Below are 14,314 nucleotides of genomic sequence, written 5' to 3'. Positions count from 1 at the left end.
GGGGAAGGCATGAATAATCCACATTTTATTTAGCATATAACCAAGAAATAATCATAAAAATGGGCAACCAGCAGCCTCGGGGCTGTTTTGTCTACAGAGTAGCCGTTCTTTTATTCCTCTACTTTCTTGATAAACTTGCTTTCACTTTACTCTATGGACTCACCCTGAATTCTTTCTCATGCGAGATCCAAGAACCCTCTCTTGGGGTCTGGATGGGGACCACTTTCTGGTAACAGGGCCTTCCTGATTTAATTGGGGATAGTTGGGATGGACAGGACTCACAGTCACAAAATATGTCTACCTAAGACCAGCATTAGGAGCAGGATGAAGGGTCTTTCTCCTGGAAGGGCTGTGAGCTTGCTAATGCCAGCTTTCCCTCTCTCTGTCTCTTCACAGTGTCACAGTACCCTTTCTCCTGGTCAAGGTTAACACCCCAACCTGGCCCTGTGGGGAAACCATTCCCCACTACCCTCTCAACCCCCTGCACCTCACTTATCCCCCACCCCACCTCTTCAGGGATCTGTCATCTAAATACAACCTTCTGGCCAGGTATGGTGGTTCCTGCCTGCAATCCAGCACTTTGGGAAGTCGAGGCAGGAGGACTGCTTGAGGCCAAGAGTTCAAGACCACCTGGCCAACGAAGCACAACCCCATCTCTAAAAACAAATAAATAAATACACCCTTGTGTAACATCACTAACCTCCCTGCTAGTATCTTCTCTTCACTATTTAAAATGCTGACAATTTCTCCCTAGAAACTCACTCTTCCAGGTAGTAAATCATAAAATGCAGCTACGATAATTAAAATATCTTGGAACTGCAAAAGAAGAAAACAGAGGTACAGAGTCCAGAAGAGACCCAGCTGCATTCTAAAATGAAATTTGTGCCATGTTGGCATTTCAAATCAATGGGAGAAAGTGCATTGTGTAATAAATAAAATACTTTGAAGATAAATAAATCTTAAGCCCAATTTCCCCTCATAAGCCAAAAGGAGCTTCCTGATGAATTGAAAGTTTAAACATAAAATCATACAACTACTAGAAGAAATCCTGGGAAGTCATTTCTAAGCATGAGGAAGTCATTTCTAATCAGAGATGCAAAATCCTAAATTTAAAGGAAAAGATTTTTAAATCTGTTAATGTAAAAACATAAAACTTACATTTACTTACAATGTCATATCATTCAATAAATAACAGCAAAGGACAAATAACAGAAAGTCCAAATGACTTGCCGAATTCACTTGTTAATTCTAGTATTGTGCTTTCCTTTTTCAATATTTATGCAAATCATCTCATCTTCTATTGCATTACCTAGAGCCTCCAAAACAATGTAGGAGTAATAAATAAGTTGAGATAAGAAGTATATCTGCCTTATTACTCATTTTAATTCAGTTAACTTTTTTTGTTCTTCAATAGTTGGTATGATGTTTGCTTTTGGGTTTTGGCAAATCTCATCATATTTAGGTAGCTTTTTTCTCTGAAATGAATACTGAATTATCACATGCTTTTAAATATTTATTAATATAATCTTGCAGGTTTTCTCTTTTGTTACTGTAATTGATTATTATTTATAGTTTTTAAATGTTGAACAATTCTTGCATTCCAGAATAAATCTATTTAATTTTGGTATTTATTCTTTTTTTTTCTTTAAGGTTAACACTTTAATATATTGACATTTTCGCTTACAAACGTACAATTTGCATATGTAGGGAAAAAAATCAGTTCCGTAGGCACAAGAGAATAGTAGAGACAGAAAGCAATCACAAATAGATCAGTTCCGGGGAGAAAGTGGAACTGCATTTCATGGCTTGTATCTACATACACTAGGGAAGGAAAAAGAAATATTCCACAGGATCAAAACTTGATGTGGAAAATAAACTTGGGTCATTTTGTCTCAACTGAGAATCTTCTTATGAACCAGGTGGCTACACTGAGTCCTGGATGGCCTAAAATGGGCAAAGTCTGGCCTTGTTCACAAATTATGATCCAAGATATTAACCACAGTTCTCCCTCTTCTCTTTAATATCCAAGACCCTGAAGTTGACTCAAGGAATGAAAAGAACAGAGCTAAAAGAACAATCGGATTAGCACGTAAGTAATGTCAACGGCCAACTTCTTCAAGGTATGGATCATTATTTAAAAGTACACATGGAGGCCGGGTGCAGTGGCTCACGCCTATAATCCCAGCACTTTGGGAGGCCGAGGCAGGCAGATCACGAGGTCAGGAGATCAAGACCATCCTGGCTAACACGGTGAAACCCCGTCTCTACTGAAAATACCAAAAATTAGCCGGGCGTGGTGGCGGACGCCTGTAGTCCCAGCTACTCGGGAGGCTGAGGCAGGAGAGTGGCGTGAACCTGGGAGGCAGGGCTTGGAGTGAGCCGAGATCATCGTGCCACTGCACTCCAGCCTGGGCGACAGAGTGAGACTCCATCTCAAAAAAAAAAAAAAAAAAAAAGTACACATGCAAGTAAAATGCTTACTCAAAACTGAACAGAAGTTTATTCTAACTCACGCACTTCTTCACTTGGAATTACTAAGTGTAGCACTGTAAACAAAGAATGTCATTGAGAAACTGAGGCTATCAAAATGTTGGCATCTATGGGAGTTGTGGCCAAGGAAATGAAATATCTGAGCTCACCTTACCCCAGCATGCATTTCATACCAGGATCAAATCACTAATGACCGTGAATTTCCAGGCTCAACTATGGCTGCCTGATGAGGCTGGCCCCACTGGGGATGGGGACTGGGGAGGGGACACACACGGGTGCCCAAGCTTCAGTCCACATCTCCCTCGGTTCATCCAGAAGCAGCCATGGGGCACAGGAAGACGCCTGCTTCAAGAGCATTTCAGCTGCAAAAGTCAATACTCTCTGGTTCCTGTAATTCCCTCCCGGTAATTCCAAGTCCAAAATTACCACAAGTGCAACACGAAAAACTGTTCATAGTTTTTAAGTAAAGCGTACATACAGCTTTAATAACGATTATAATCTGAACAGAGCCGTTCTTATTACACAGGATGGAAAATCTTCAAAGCGACATTTTAAACCATGGACACTAGTGTTGTCATACGTTGCATCTATCCAGAGATGACAGATAAACACACATCCTTCCAGGTGGGAACAGACACTCTCATGTCAACAAGTCCCCTAGGACTGGCGATAAAAACAGACTTGTGGTCACCACTCGGTTTCTCTGGCATCTGGCTTCATGTGGAATCCTATGTAAGTTGGCCTCAGAGGGAAGTGACCGAGCAGCAAAGCAAGACAGCATGTATGTAACTAGTCGGGCAAAATAACACGTCTGTGCTACCTGGAACGTATGTTAGGGAGAACAGGACCGTATGGAGCGTGGGGCAGAGATATTCACTGCGCTAAACTGCCTTTGTAAAATCACATGTTTAAAGCATGCAGGACAGAAAACCAGAATAATTCCACGCTTGAAAACATGAAATAACAGAAACGTGAATATTTGAAATACATACTTCATAATATTGGAAATAAGAGCATTGGACAGAAAGGCAGGACTGGGTTTTCCAGAGACTCCCACATTTTGGGGTTCAAAATTCCATGTTCTAAGCTTCTCTATCACACAGAGATCAAGAACAAAAGAAGGCTGGGGTCCTGGCCAGACTGAGTGGTATCTTGAGCCAGTTCCTGTGTCCTGAGGGCCCCTGGGCCCCATTTCCCATCCATAACCCAAGTTTGCTCAGCTGTAGTCTGTCCTGGTGCTCAGTGGACAGCCACAGGACCCCGTTCCTGTGGGCCTTCAGGGGGACAGGAGAGAGCAATCCCCCCACAGTCCAATCCCCCAGAAGGCCTGAAATGGAAACGCTCTAACTAAGGCTCTCCTTCCACTCCCCCACCTTTCTTTTAATATTATTCTCTCAACAAGTAGAAAAATAGGCTATAAGGAGGCTTAGGCAGCAACGCAAACACCCCAAGCAGACACACACTCAAATAGCTCTCTCTGAATAAAGCAAATCTGCCTCCACATGCTTGTTTGTTATTGTTCTGACTTCTCCAAGTTTTAAAGGATAAAACCCTAACACTCAGAAGCTCAAATCAATTCCTAATGAGGGATATGTTTCCCAAATATAGCTACCAAAACCATACAAGAATAACCTGAGAATAAGAAGCTAGGGGCCGGGCACAGTGGCTCAAGCCTGTAATCCCAGCACTTTGGGAGGCCAAGGCGGGTGGATCACAAGGTCAGGAGTTCAAGACCAGCCTGGCCCAGATAGTGAAACCCCATCTGTACTAAAAAAAAAAAAAAAAAAAAAATACAAAAACAAATTAGCCAGGCTTGGTGGCGGGCGCCTGTAATCCTAGCTACTCGGGAGGCTGAGGCAGAGAATTGCTTGAACCTGAGAGGTGGAGGTTGCAGTGAGCCTAGATCGTGCCACTGCACTCAAGCCTGGGTGACAGAGCGAGACTCTGTCTTAAAAAAAAAAAAAAAGAAAAGAAAAGAAAGAAAAAGAAGACACTAGGGTTACGCAGATTTCTGAAGCATCGTTTTTTCAAAGGCTGGCTGTGCCCTCTCATCCTGAGGAGTCACCCTTGCTGGGGGCCTGTGGAGCCCCAGAAGGCGGGTCAGGGGGCTCTCACACCACAGCCTCGGAGAAGTAACCAGAAGCTTACCAATCCACAACTCCTAAGGTAACATGCAACCAGTTCTGGTCTGTGGCTTGAAAAAGTTAAACGGAAAGCAGCTGTAGATTTTCTTGCCACAATCACTCATGACGCATACAACGCTATATTACTGGCATAACATGAAAATAAATTATCCCTTAAGCACTACACCTAACTCTAAAAAGAAAATGCCTTTCAAAACAGCTATGCTCAAATAAAGTATTCCGAGACTTCCATAAGGACAGTCCTAGAATGAGCCAGTGCCCCTGGAGAGCCCATGTTTGAACAAAATAGCACAGTTCTGGCCGGGCGCAGTGGCTCATGCCTGTAATCCCAGCACTTTGGGAGGCCGAGATGGGCGGATCACAAGGTCAGGAGATCAAGACCATCCCAGTCAACATGGTGAAACCCCATCTCTACTAAAAATACAAAAATTAGCTGAGTATGGCGGCACGTGCTTGTAATCCCAGCTACTCGGGAGGCTGAGGCAGGAGAATCACTTGAACCCTGGAGGCAGAGGTTGCAGTGAGCCAAGATCGCGCCACTGCACTCCAGCCTGGGCGACAAAGCTAGATTCCATCTCAAAGAAAAAAAAAAAGAAAAAAATAGCACAGTTCAAACCTTTCTCTGTGGTACTTATGTGGATTAGTTACAATTATGATGTCACTACTTTCAAAGGAACGATTAAAATTATTATTAAAAACATTTGTCACAAACAGAAATGCCCTGTAAATCATATTACTGCACACAGGGTTATCAGGAGCTATGCACATCAAAACCTTACGGCCTCTAGAAGACCAAGAATAGAGACCCTAAGGCCATGACCATGGCCACTCCTGCCAACATGCCCACTGCCAGGTCACTGTCATTGTCTCGATATCACTCTTGAATGATGACTTGGTTAGCAGGCTGCTGTCCATAAAGTCCTGCATACGAGTACTGGTAGGGCACAGCATACGCCTGTCCATTAGCAGCATAGACAATTTGAGTTCCTGGCAGGCACACACCACTGTATGGCTCATAGCCCTATTCCTCAGTGGCTGGTGCAGCATAGGCCGTGTGTGGTGGAGGGGAGGAAACCACGGGTGTCTCATCAGTCATGACTGTGGAGTCCACATAGGCTGTGTTTGTCCTGGAATCTTGGAGTGTAAATTTCCAAGCCAAGCAATCACTGTGTTTTCTGCACAAAGACTAATTGTTTTCCCATCTGAGCAAACAATCTGCAGCACGCAGTCTTTTTCCATATACATATATAATATATATAAATTATATATGATACATATTTTAATAAGAATATTATATATTATATAATTATATTTAAATATTAATGTATATTATATTTAAATATAATTATATAATATATAAGTATTATTTATTATACAATATATAATATATATTTTATACATTTTTTGGGGGGGGAGCAGGATCTCATTCCGTCACCCATGCTGGAGTGCAGTGGCCCAATCTCGGCTCAATGCAACCTCCACCTCCCAGGTTCAAGCAATTCTCCTGCCTCAGCCTCCCAAATAGCTGGGATTACAGGTGCGTGCCACCATGACTGGCTAATTTTTGTATTTTTAGGTGAGATGAGGTTTCACCATGTTGGCCAGGCTGGTCTCGAACTGCTGACCTCAAGTGATTCGCCTGCCTCGACCTCCCAAAGTGCTGGGATTACAGACATGAGCCACCACTCCCAGCAGTTTGCAGTCTTTTGACTTTCCATGCAGAGGCTGACTATCCCGACATTCCTGCCTGGCAGGGATGTTGAGGCATTCCACTTGCATGCGGACCTTATCCTCAACACTCTGCCAAGTCTGGTCATCATAATAGGTCAGGTACCATCTGACCACAGGTCAAACCAATTCTTATTCCAGAACTTCAATATAGCACTCTGTTGCAGCAACCAGCCACTCTTCAGGCCATCTCTTCACCCACCAGCCAGAGTGGAGAATGCAAAGACTCCACTGGGGTTCCTCAGCTCCAACTGTCACATCAATATCTATTCTTCTAATGTAATACTGCATTTGGTTTGTGAATATTTTTTCTAGAACTTTTACACCTATATCCATAAGTAAAATCAACCTATAGTTTTACTTTTGAAATATCTTTATTGGCTTTCATGAAATGTAATGCTAGCTTTCATAAAATGAATTGGGAAACATAAGATAATTTGGGGTGCTTTTCATCTACTTCTAACGAATGATCATTAAACTCTTATGAGCCAAGGAGACCTTTAAAAATTTAATGAAACCTTTGGACTTGAGCCCTAGAAAATAGTATGTGCTCATTTAAGCTTAATTTAGCATACAATTTACAGGGGGTCTTCAGATTTTACTCTGCATTACAACCCTGGCCACTAGGAGAGGGACTGAGTATGTCTTAGTCACCATCCAGCACTTAATGGAGGTGCTGGGGGAATGGGGCACCCGTTCCCCATAGTTTGCCCTGTGTGTCTCTTCATTTGGCTGTTCTGAGTTGTATCCAATATAACAAACCAGTAAATGTAAGTAAAGGGTTTTCCCATGTTTTTCCATCAAATTCTCAAACATGAGGAGAAGGGCATGGAAACTCCTGATTTATAGCCAGCCAATCAGAACCAAAGTGCAGGTGGCAACCCAGGACATGCGATTGGCATCTGAAGTGAGGCCAGTCTTGTGGGACTGAGCCCTTAGCTATGGGACCTGCCCTAACTCCAGGTAATAATGATCAGACTTGAATGGAATTGTAGATCACCCAGTTGTCCGAAGAACTAGAGAACTGCTTAATGTGAGGGGAAGAAAAACAAACCCACACACATTTGGTATCAAAAGTTTTGTGAGTCAACACATTTCAGGCACCAGTAAGCTGCTGGAATAGTGCCCCCTCCATTTCCCCAGGTCACTAATGAAGTGGAGGAAAACTGCAGCCTCTTTCTCCCTTCTGTCTTTTTTCCTGCTAGACTAAAACAGACTGGAAGCAGCGTTTGAATTGGTTTTTGTTTTACTCATATTCCATGCAGCTAGCTTCTCTGTATAAAGGCCCCATGCACTTAGAGGAAAAACATCTTGCTTCAGCTTCCACCTATGAAACTAGAAATTTTGCTTTTAATCCAGCTAGTGCAGTAGATTTTACACTACCTATTTTTCAAATAAGAACATTGAAATTTAACATTAATTGGTCCAAGTTCACACAACATTGCAGCATCAGGGCCCAACGGGGAAGGCTACTACAGCAGTTACTGCTTCAGGGGACCACCACTGCATCACCCCATATACAAGGTGTTCAATCATTCTCCTCACACGCATATCTTTTTCTAAATCCACCCACATTTGAGAAGTTTCTCTGGTTCAATTATTTCATTGAGGAGGCAGAGATGGCTCACCTCAAGGAAGTCACACCAGAGTGGGGAAGAAGGGACAGAAACCCAAGACTAGGAATCCTTCTCCCAAGCGCACAGTGAGAACTAGGTTGGCAGGAGTTGAGTGTCATTAAGCTTTTAGTCTCCCATGTATGTCTTATCAGGCCCCACAACAATTCTTTGCGGAACGTTAAGGAAGAAAAGGTCACGTGATAAACAGCTGTGTCTTCCCCTTCCCTAATCTCATTTACTTACCTCCAGAAACATGTTTCATTCTGACTAAGTCTTGGCCTAGACATTCTGTGATCTCAGACTTATCAAACTGCTTTGACATTAAGCTTGGTCTTTCTTGCCAATTATAGATTCCTTTCTCTGTTAAAACAGCCCTCTAGCTCAGAACGGAATTTCAACACCATCCCTGGACTTTCCCTTTGGGCAGGTCTAGGAGCACTCAGTAAGATGATTGGTTCAGCAACTGTGATGGTGACATTGGGTTTTCAGTATGAATCTTTTCTAGAATTCTGAGGCACCTGTTAGGAAGCGTGCTTGGGCTTGTGAATCTCCAAGACAGGCACTCATTTTCTTGTTTAGGCCTCTTGTGCAACTGGCCTCATTCTTTAAATTCACATATTAGTTTTTCCCCACACCGATAGTTTCTACTCTTCCTAGAAAATGTGATGCTAAAACAGAAAAACAGTGGCAGACTTATGTCCATGGAAGATGATAATACCTAGCTGATTATTAGTAACGATAGCAGCAAACACTTAGGTAGCACTTACTTCGTGTCAGGTACTGTTTTAAGTTCTTTCTATATATTAACTCTTTTCATCAGCACAGCAACCCTATGAGGTGGGTCTAGTGTTATTCCTACTTTACCCATGGGAAAACTGAGCCACAGAGAGGTTAAGTAAATTGTCCAGCTATTAAGTGGTGGATTTGAAATCAGAGTCTTTGCCCTTAATTACCACACAATTTTGCTTCTCATAGAGAGTATTTTTGAATAAGCTTCTGTAAGGGCAATGGTCTCAGGCTTCAGTGGAAGCCATAATTCAGACGTCAGGAGCCCTACCATTCTCCAGCAGATATGGCATGCCCCAAACATAAACACGAAAGCATGAAAAAGGCTTTTGGTCAACTACTGATTTCTGGACATCTTTGCTGTTGTCTTTTTGTAAGAAAAAAAAAAAAACGATGGAGGAAATGAGTTTGCATGCTTGCAGCAAGACACTAATTTTGAAAAATTTTTGGAAAAAGTGTGATTTTGTTAAAGAAATGTAGTTGGTTATTTTCAGAAGACTTATAGAAAGTCAAAACAAGTCAGGCATGGTGGCTCACATCTGTAATCCTAGCACTTTGGGAGGCTAAAGCAGCAAGATCTGTTGAGGCCAATTGTTCAAGGCCTGCCTGGGCAACATAGCGAGATCCCATTTCTACAAAAAAAAAAAAATTAGGCAGGCATGGTGGCATGAGTCTGTAGTCCCAGTTGCTTGTGAGGCTGAGGCAAGAGGATTGTGTGAGTCCAGACTCAGGAGTTCAAGATCACAGTAAGCTATGATCGCACCCCTGCTCTCTAGTCTGGGCAACAGAGTGAGACCCTGTCTCTGAAAGAAAAAGATGAAAAGAGAAGAAAAACCACCTAAATCTCTTCTTAAAAATATCTAATGCCCTTTAGTAACAGAAAAAGAATAATTTGTAACTTGTGCATCATGCATTTTTACAAAAACAGTGTCCTTAGCATTATTTCATTATAAATACAAACATAAAATAACAATAACAAAAAAAAACCTACACAAATTTCAAACCACATGAGAGATTTACCTAAAAACAAGTACAGAGATTGCTTTTCCTGCCCTAACTCTCTAATCTAGGATCCCTAACATACAGGGAGAAAGGGGTAGCTAAAGTATCTATTAGACTACTACTTTAGAGGCACTGGAGTCGAGTTTTTTGTTGTTGCTGTTTTTAATTTTTTCACTATGATATGCACCATATGTATCTGAGTACTTATAATACAGATAAACAATTTAATCACTAATTATTAGTGAACACTTATTAAAGCCACCACCATTTGTGACTAAATTCTGGGCCAGGGAATATAGATGGAAAAGACATACTGCTTATACAGTCGGGCCATGAAGAGTTCCCAGATGGGATTCTCACTCCACTCATCCATTCCCTGGATGATGCTGAGGTGCAGGTATTAGTTTGCTGGGGCTACCATGACAAAATGTCACAGACTGGGGGGAGCTTAAGAACAGAAATTTATTTTCTCACAGTTCTGGAGGCTGGAAGCCCATCACCGAGGTGCTGGCAGGTTTGGTTTCTCCTAAAGCCTCTCTCACTAGCAGGCAGACAGCAGCCCTCTCGCCATGTTCTCACATGGGCTTTCCTCTCTGTGTGCACATCCCTGGTGTCTCTTTATATCTCCAAATTTCCTCTTCTTCTTCTAAGAACATCAGTCACATTAGATTAGGGCCCATCCTAACAGCTTCATTTTAATTTAATCACATCTTTAAAGGCCCTGTTTCCAGATATAGTCACATTCTGAGGAACTGCGGGCTAGAGTTTCAACATATGAATCTGGGGAAGATACAATTCAGTGCAAAACAGTGACCTGGAAGCCAAAATATGGAGCCACAAGATGGAAGGATCCTGGATCCCCAGATGGCCCCTTGGAAGAGAGAAGACTAGAAGACCTCTCAACTAGGAACAACAGCATTAGACTTTTTGTGAGCAACCCATGAACTTTTAATTTTGTTAAACAACTTATATTTTGGGATTATTTATAACAGAATCCTACACTGATGAAATGAAAGAATGCTCAACCATCCCCTGTTGAGTGTATCTAATTAAATCAGGTTTTAATATACTGACTTCTGGTGAGGAGAAAGAGTACAAATGAAGAGAGATAATTCTAGACCTGCAGCCTCTGAAATTGATTTGGTGGAATTGACCATGGGCAATAGATTCTGCAATGAACTAGTACATTAATTAATGCTAAGTGGTATGATTAATTTGAATTCTGTTTTCTTTAAGTGCAATGAATAATTTGTGTTCTTATCTGTACCTAAAAAAAAAATTCAGAATTAACACATCTGAATTAGTTAATTTGCAGTTGTTTGGTAAATCGGTCTAGCCCCATATTCTTGGGTAAGCATATTTCTGGAGAGAAAAAGAAAGAAAAAGAAAAAGCTCCAAATTCTGAGAGCTTTATGATCTCTATGAGGTCAGTTGAAGAGTGACTACCAGAAGCAGAGGCCTGCCAGCACCCACAATTCTTCTGTTCAGAGACAGTAAATTAGGATTTTAAGGGAAGAAAAAAGGAATTGGAAAGGCAGCTTCTTGGCAACTTAAATTTCCTAGGCTGCTGAAAGGGGAATCCTCCACAGTGAGCAGTGAGATGCTGAAAAAAGATGGGGTGCAAGCAAGTGTTGCTCACAAGTAGCCCACGGAGGAGAAGGACCCTAAATTATGTGGAAGGTGAAGAATGCTTCTAAACAGAGCGTGGGGTCTGTAGAGGATCCATGGAGGCTCATCACAGCTTCCTGGTGGTGAAGACACACAGCGCCTGCTTCAATTGGTCCCCTTGTCCCCAGCCTCACTAAACTGTTCCCCTCTTCCAGTCTTTTCTGTCTTGGACAAGTAGATTTATCTAATCTTCAGCGATGGAAAAACTGACTCGCCTTGGCCACCTATTCTTCTCAATCTTTTGCATCTTCCACCTGGCTGTTAGCTTTTAAAACTAAAAGACAAGAGTTTGATTCTTATTTCTCGGGTTCTGCTATGACAACTGTCCCTTGAGGCAACAGAGCTTGGTTTCTGTCTGCCCAGCAGCAGGAGGTTCATGGAGTAACAGAGAATATCACACACACCAAAACCTCTCTTAATATATCAAAGCATATTCCTGCCAAACATCAAAATAAAGAGCTGGAAAATTTTTACCCCTTTTATGTTTGTTTTTGGGGAAAAAACAACCAAAGAAACTGCACATTATCTAAGGAAACATTTACAGACAAATGCAATCTGTTCTCTCATGGGAATCCCTGGCACAAAATCCAATGACTGATGTGGTCACACTGTACTCTACAGAGAGGCTGCGGCTATCGGGTGAAACAGAACTCCTCACAGAGACCAAACAAGGTTTGTGGGTTACCAGACACTGGTGTTCTCTTACAGACAAAGTGTGGTCTTGTCAGGTGACATTCCAAAGGCACATGTCATCTTGGGTGTTCAGGTTGAAGCTACCATTGTGGAGAAATCTCCTGTTTAGATGACAAAACAATATCAAGCACAGCTTAGAAATTCTACATTTGCCAGCCTGGCCAACATGGTGACACCCGTCCCTACTAAAAATACAAAACTTAGCCAGGCATGGTGGCATGTGCCTGTAATCCTAGCTACTCAGGAGGCTGAGGCATGAGAATTGCTTGAACCTGGGAGGCGGAGGTAGCAGTGAGCCAAGATCGCACCACTGTACTCCAGCCAGGATGACAGAGAGAGACTCCATCTCAAAAAAAAAAAAAAAAAAAAAAAAGAGGCCGGGCATGATGGCTCACACCCGTAATCCCAGCATTTTGGGAGGCTGAGGCAGGTGGATCACTTGAGGTTGGGAGCTCGAGACCAGCCTGACCAACATGGAGAAACCCTGTCTCTACTAAAAATACAAAATTAGCCGGGTGTGGTGGTGCATGCCTGTAATCCCAGCTACTCAGCAGGCTGAGGCAGGAGAATCACTTGAACCCGGGAGGCGGAGGTTGCGGTGAGCCAAGATCGCACCATTGCACTCCAGCATGGGCAAGAAGAGTGAAACTCTGTCTCAAAAAGAAAAGAAAAGAAAAGAAATTCTACATTTGACATAGAATTAAACTATTAGCCAATTCAGAGTGGCTTATTTCCCTCTGTTTCATAGAAAGTTGACCTAAATAAAAGTCAAACTCATGGTTTATGTTTAAATAATTAAAAACTTGAAATGATGTACAAGTAGCAGTAACTGACCAAGCTTCAAGAACAAAATAGCCTAAAATGCTCTTAATTTAAGACATTTTGGGCCAGGCGTGGTGTCTCACTTCTGTAATCCCAACACTTTGGGAGGAGGCCGAGGCGGGTGGATCACTTGAGATCTGGAGTTCAAGACCAACCTGGCCAACGTGGGGAAAGCTCATCTCTACTAAAACCAAAAATTAGCCAGGGATGGTGGCATGCACCTGTAATTCCAGCTACTTGGGAGCCTAAGGCAGTAGAACTGCTTGAACCTAAGAGGTGGAGTTTGCAGTGAGCCAAGATTGTGCCACTGCACTCCAGGCTGGGCAATAGAGACCCTGTCTCAAACAAACAAAAACAAAAAATATTGGATTTGAGATATCAGGAAGCCACCAAGTGACTATCAATATTTTGACCCCAACTCTGAGTATTGTTTGGGGTAGGTTATATCCTCAGATTTTTTTGCCCTTCTTTGCCAGTGGGAGGCTCTAAAAAAGTCCAGAGAATCTTCCTCCAATTCAGAAATAGCCAAAGATCAGCACAAACAAACACAAAGCAGCATGAAGAACTGTTTTCTACTGCTGGAATACCAGAAAATCTGAGCAGGAGACAAGAAGTGTTGCCAGGACATGGCTTTACTGGTTGGGTTGGTTGGGTAAGCAGGTGGTTTGGTTTAGTTCTTTCCCCTGCATTCAACTTATAAATTAGGTGGCAAATGACAAGAAAATTGGCCAAGATGATGAATCATTCATGAGAGTTAAGGAATTACCCCCACCCAACCTAACATTTTCCAGACATGGAAATTGACATCTGGAGAAGGAGTGACTTTCCACCATCTCTCAGCAAGTTAGTTGCAGCACTTGGAACAAGAACCCTGTTCTATCTCTGAGTCCAAGACTGTTCCCACTTCAAAAGTGATCATGGGCTTCATCATAAAAATCTACCTACCAGCTCTGAACCTAGCCATCTTCCCTCACCCCCACCACAACCACAAACCACAGCTTCTGCTTGACAGACCTACTATATCATCATGATGAAAACTCACGAGAACAACAGCATGGAAGTTCAAGGTTCAAACTGAGACAGAAACTGGATGTACAGCATGTAGTAGGTGGTGAATAAATATTTTATTAATAAATTAATGAGTGATCATGTGAATAAAGTTGGTGTATTGTCAGGGCATCAGATACATAAAGAGCAGCTTACGGTGTATAATGGGTTTCCTTTTAGGGTTTACTTTCCCAAAATATTTGGATAAGGGTTACCTGATAATGCTAAACATTCATAATGGTAAGTATAGACTTCAAATTAGGCTGACTCCACTGTTCAAATGCTTTAAGTACATCAAAATTCAGAACATCTGGAATG

General features: G+C 42.2%; 1 pseudogene; it reads right to left on the bottom strand.

Moving 5' to 3' along the window:
• Positions 1 to 3,517: 3,517 nt before the first annotated feature.
• Positions 3,518 to 6,428, bottom strand: LOC100988866 (pleckstrin homology domain-containing family B member 2-like; annotated as a pseudogene).
• Between the last annotated feature and the right edge of the window lie 7,886 nt (positions 6,429 to 14,314).

The sequence above is a fragment of the Pan paniscus genome, chromosome 17 (genome assembly GCF_029289425.2).
Source record: "Pan paniscus chromosome 17, NHGRI_mPanPan1-v2.0_pri, whole genome shotgun sequence".
Classification (NCBI taxonomy): Eukaryota; Metazoa; Chordata; class Mammalia; order Primates; family Hominidae; genus Pan; species Pan paniscus.
Note: the sequence above shows the minus strand (reverse complement) of the source record. Positions and strands in the feature narration are given on the sequence as shown.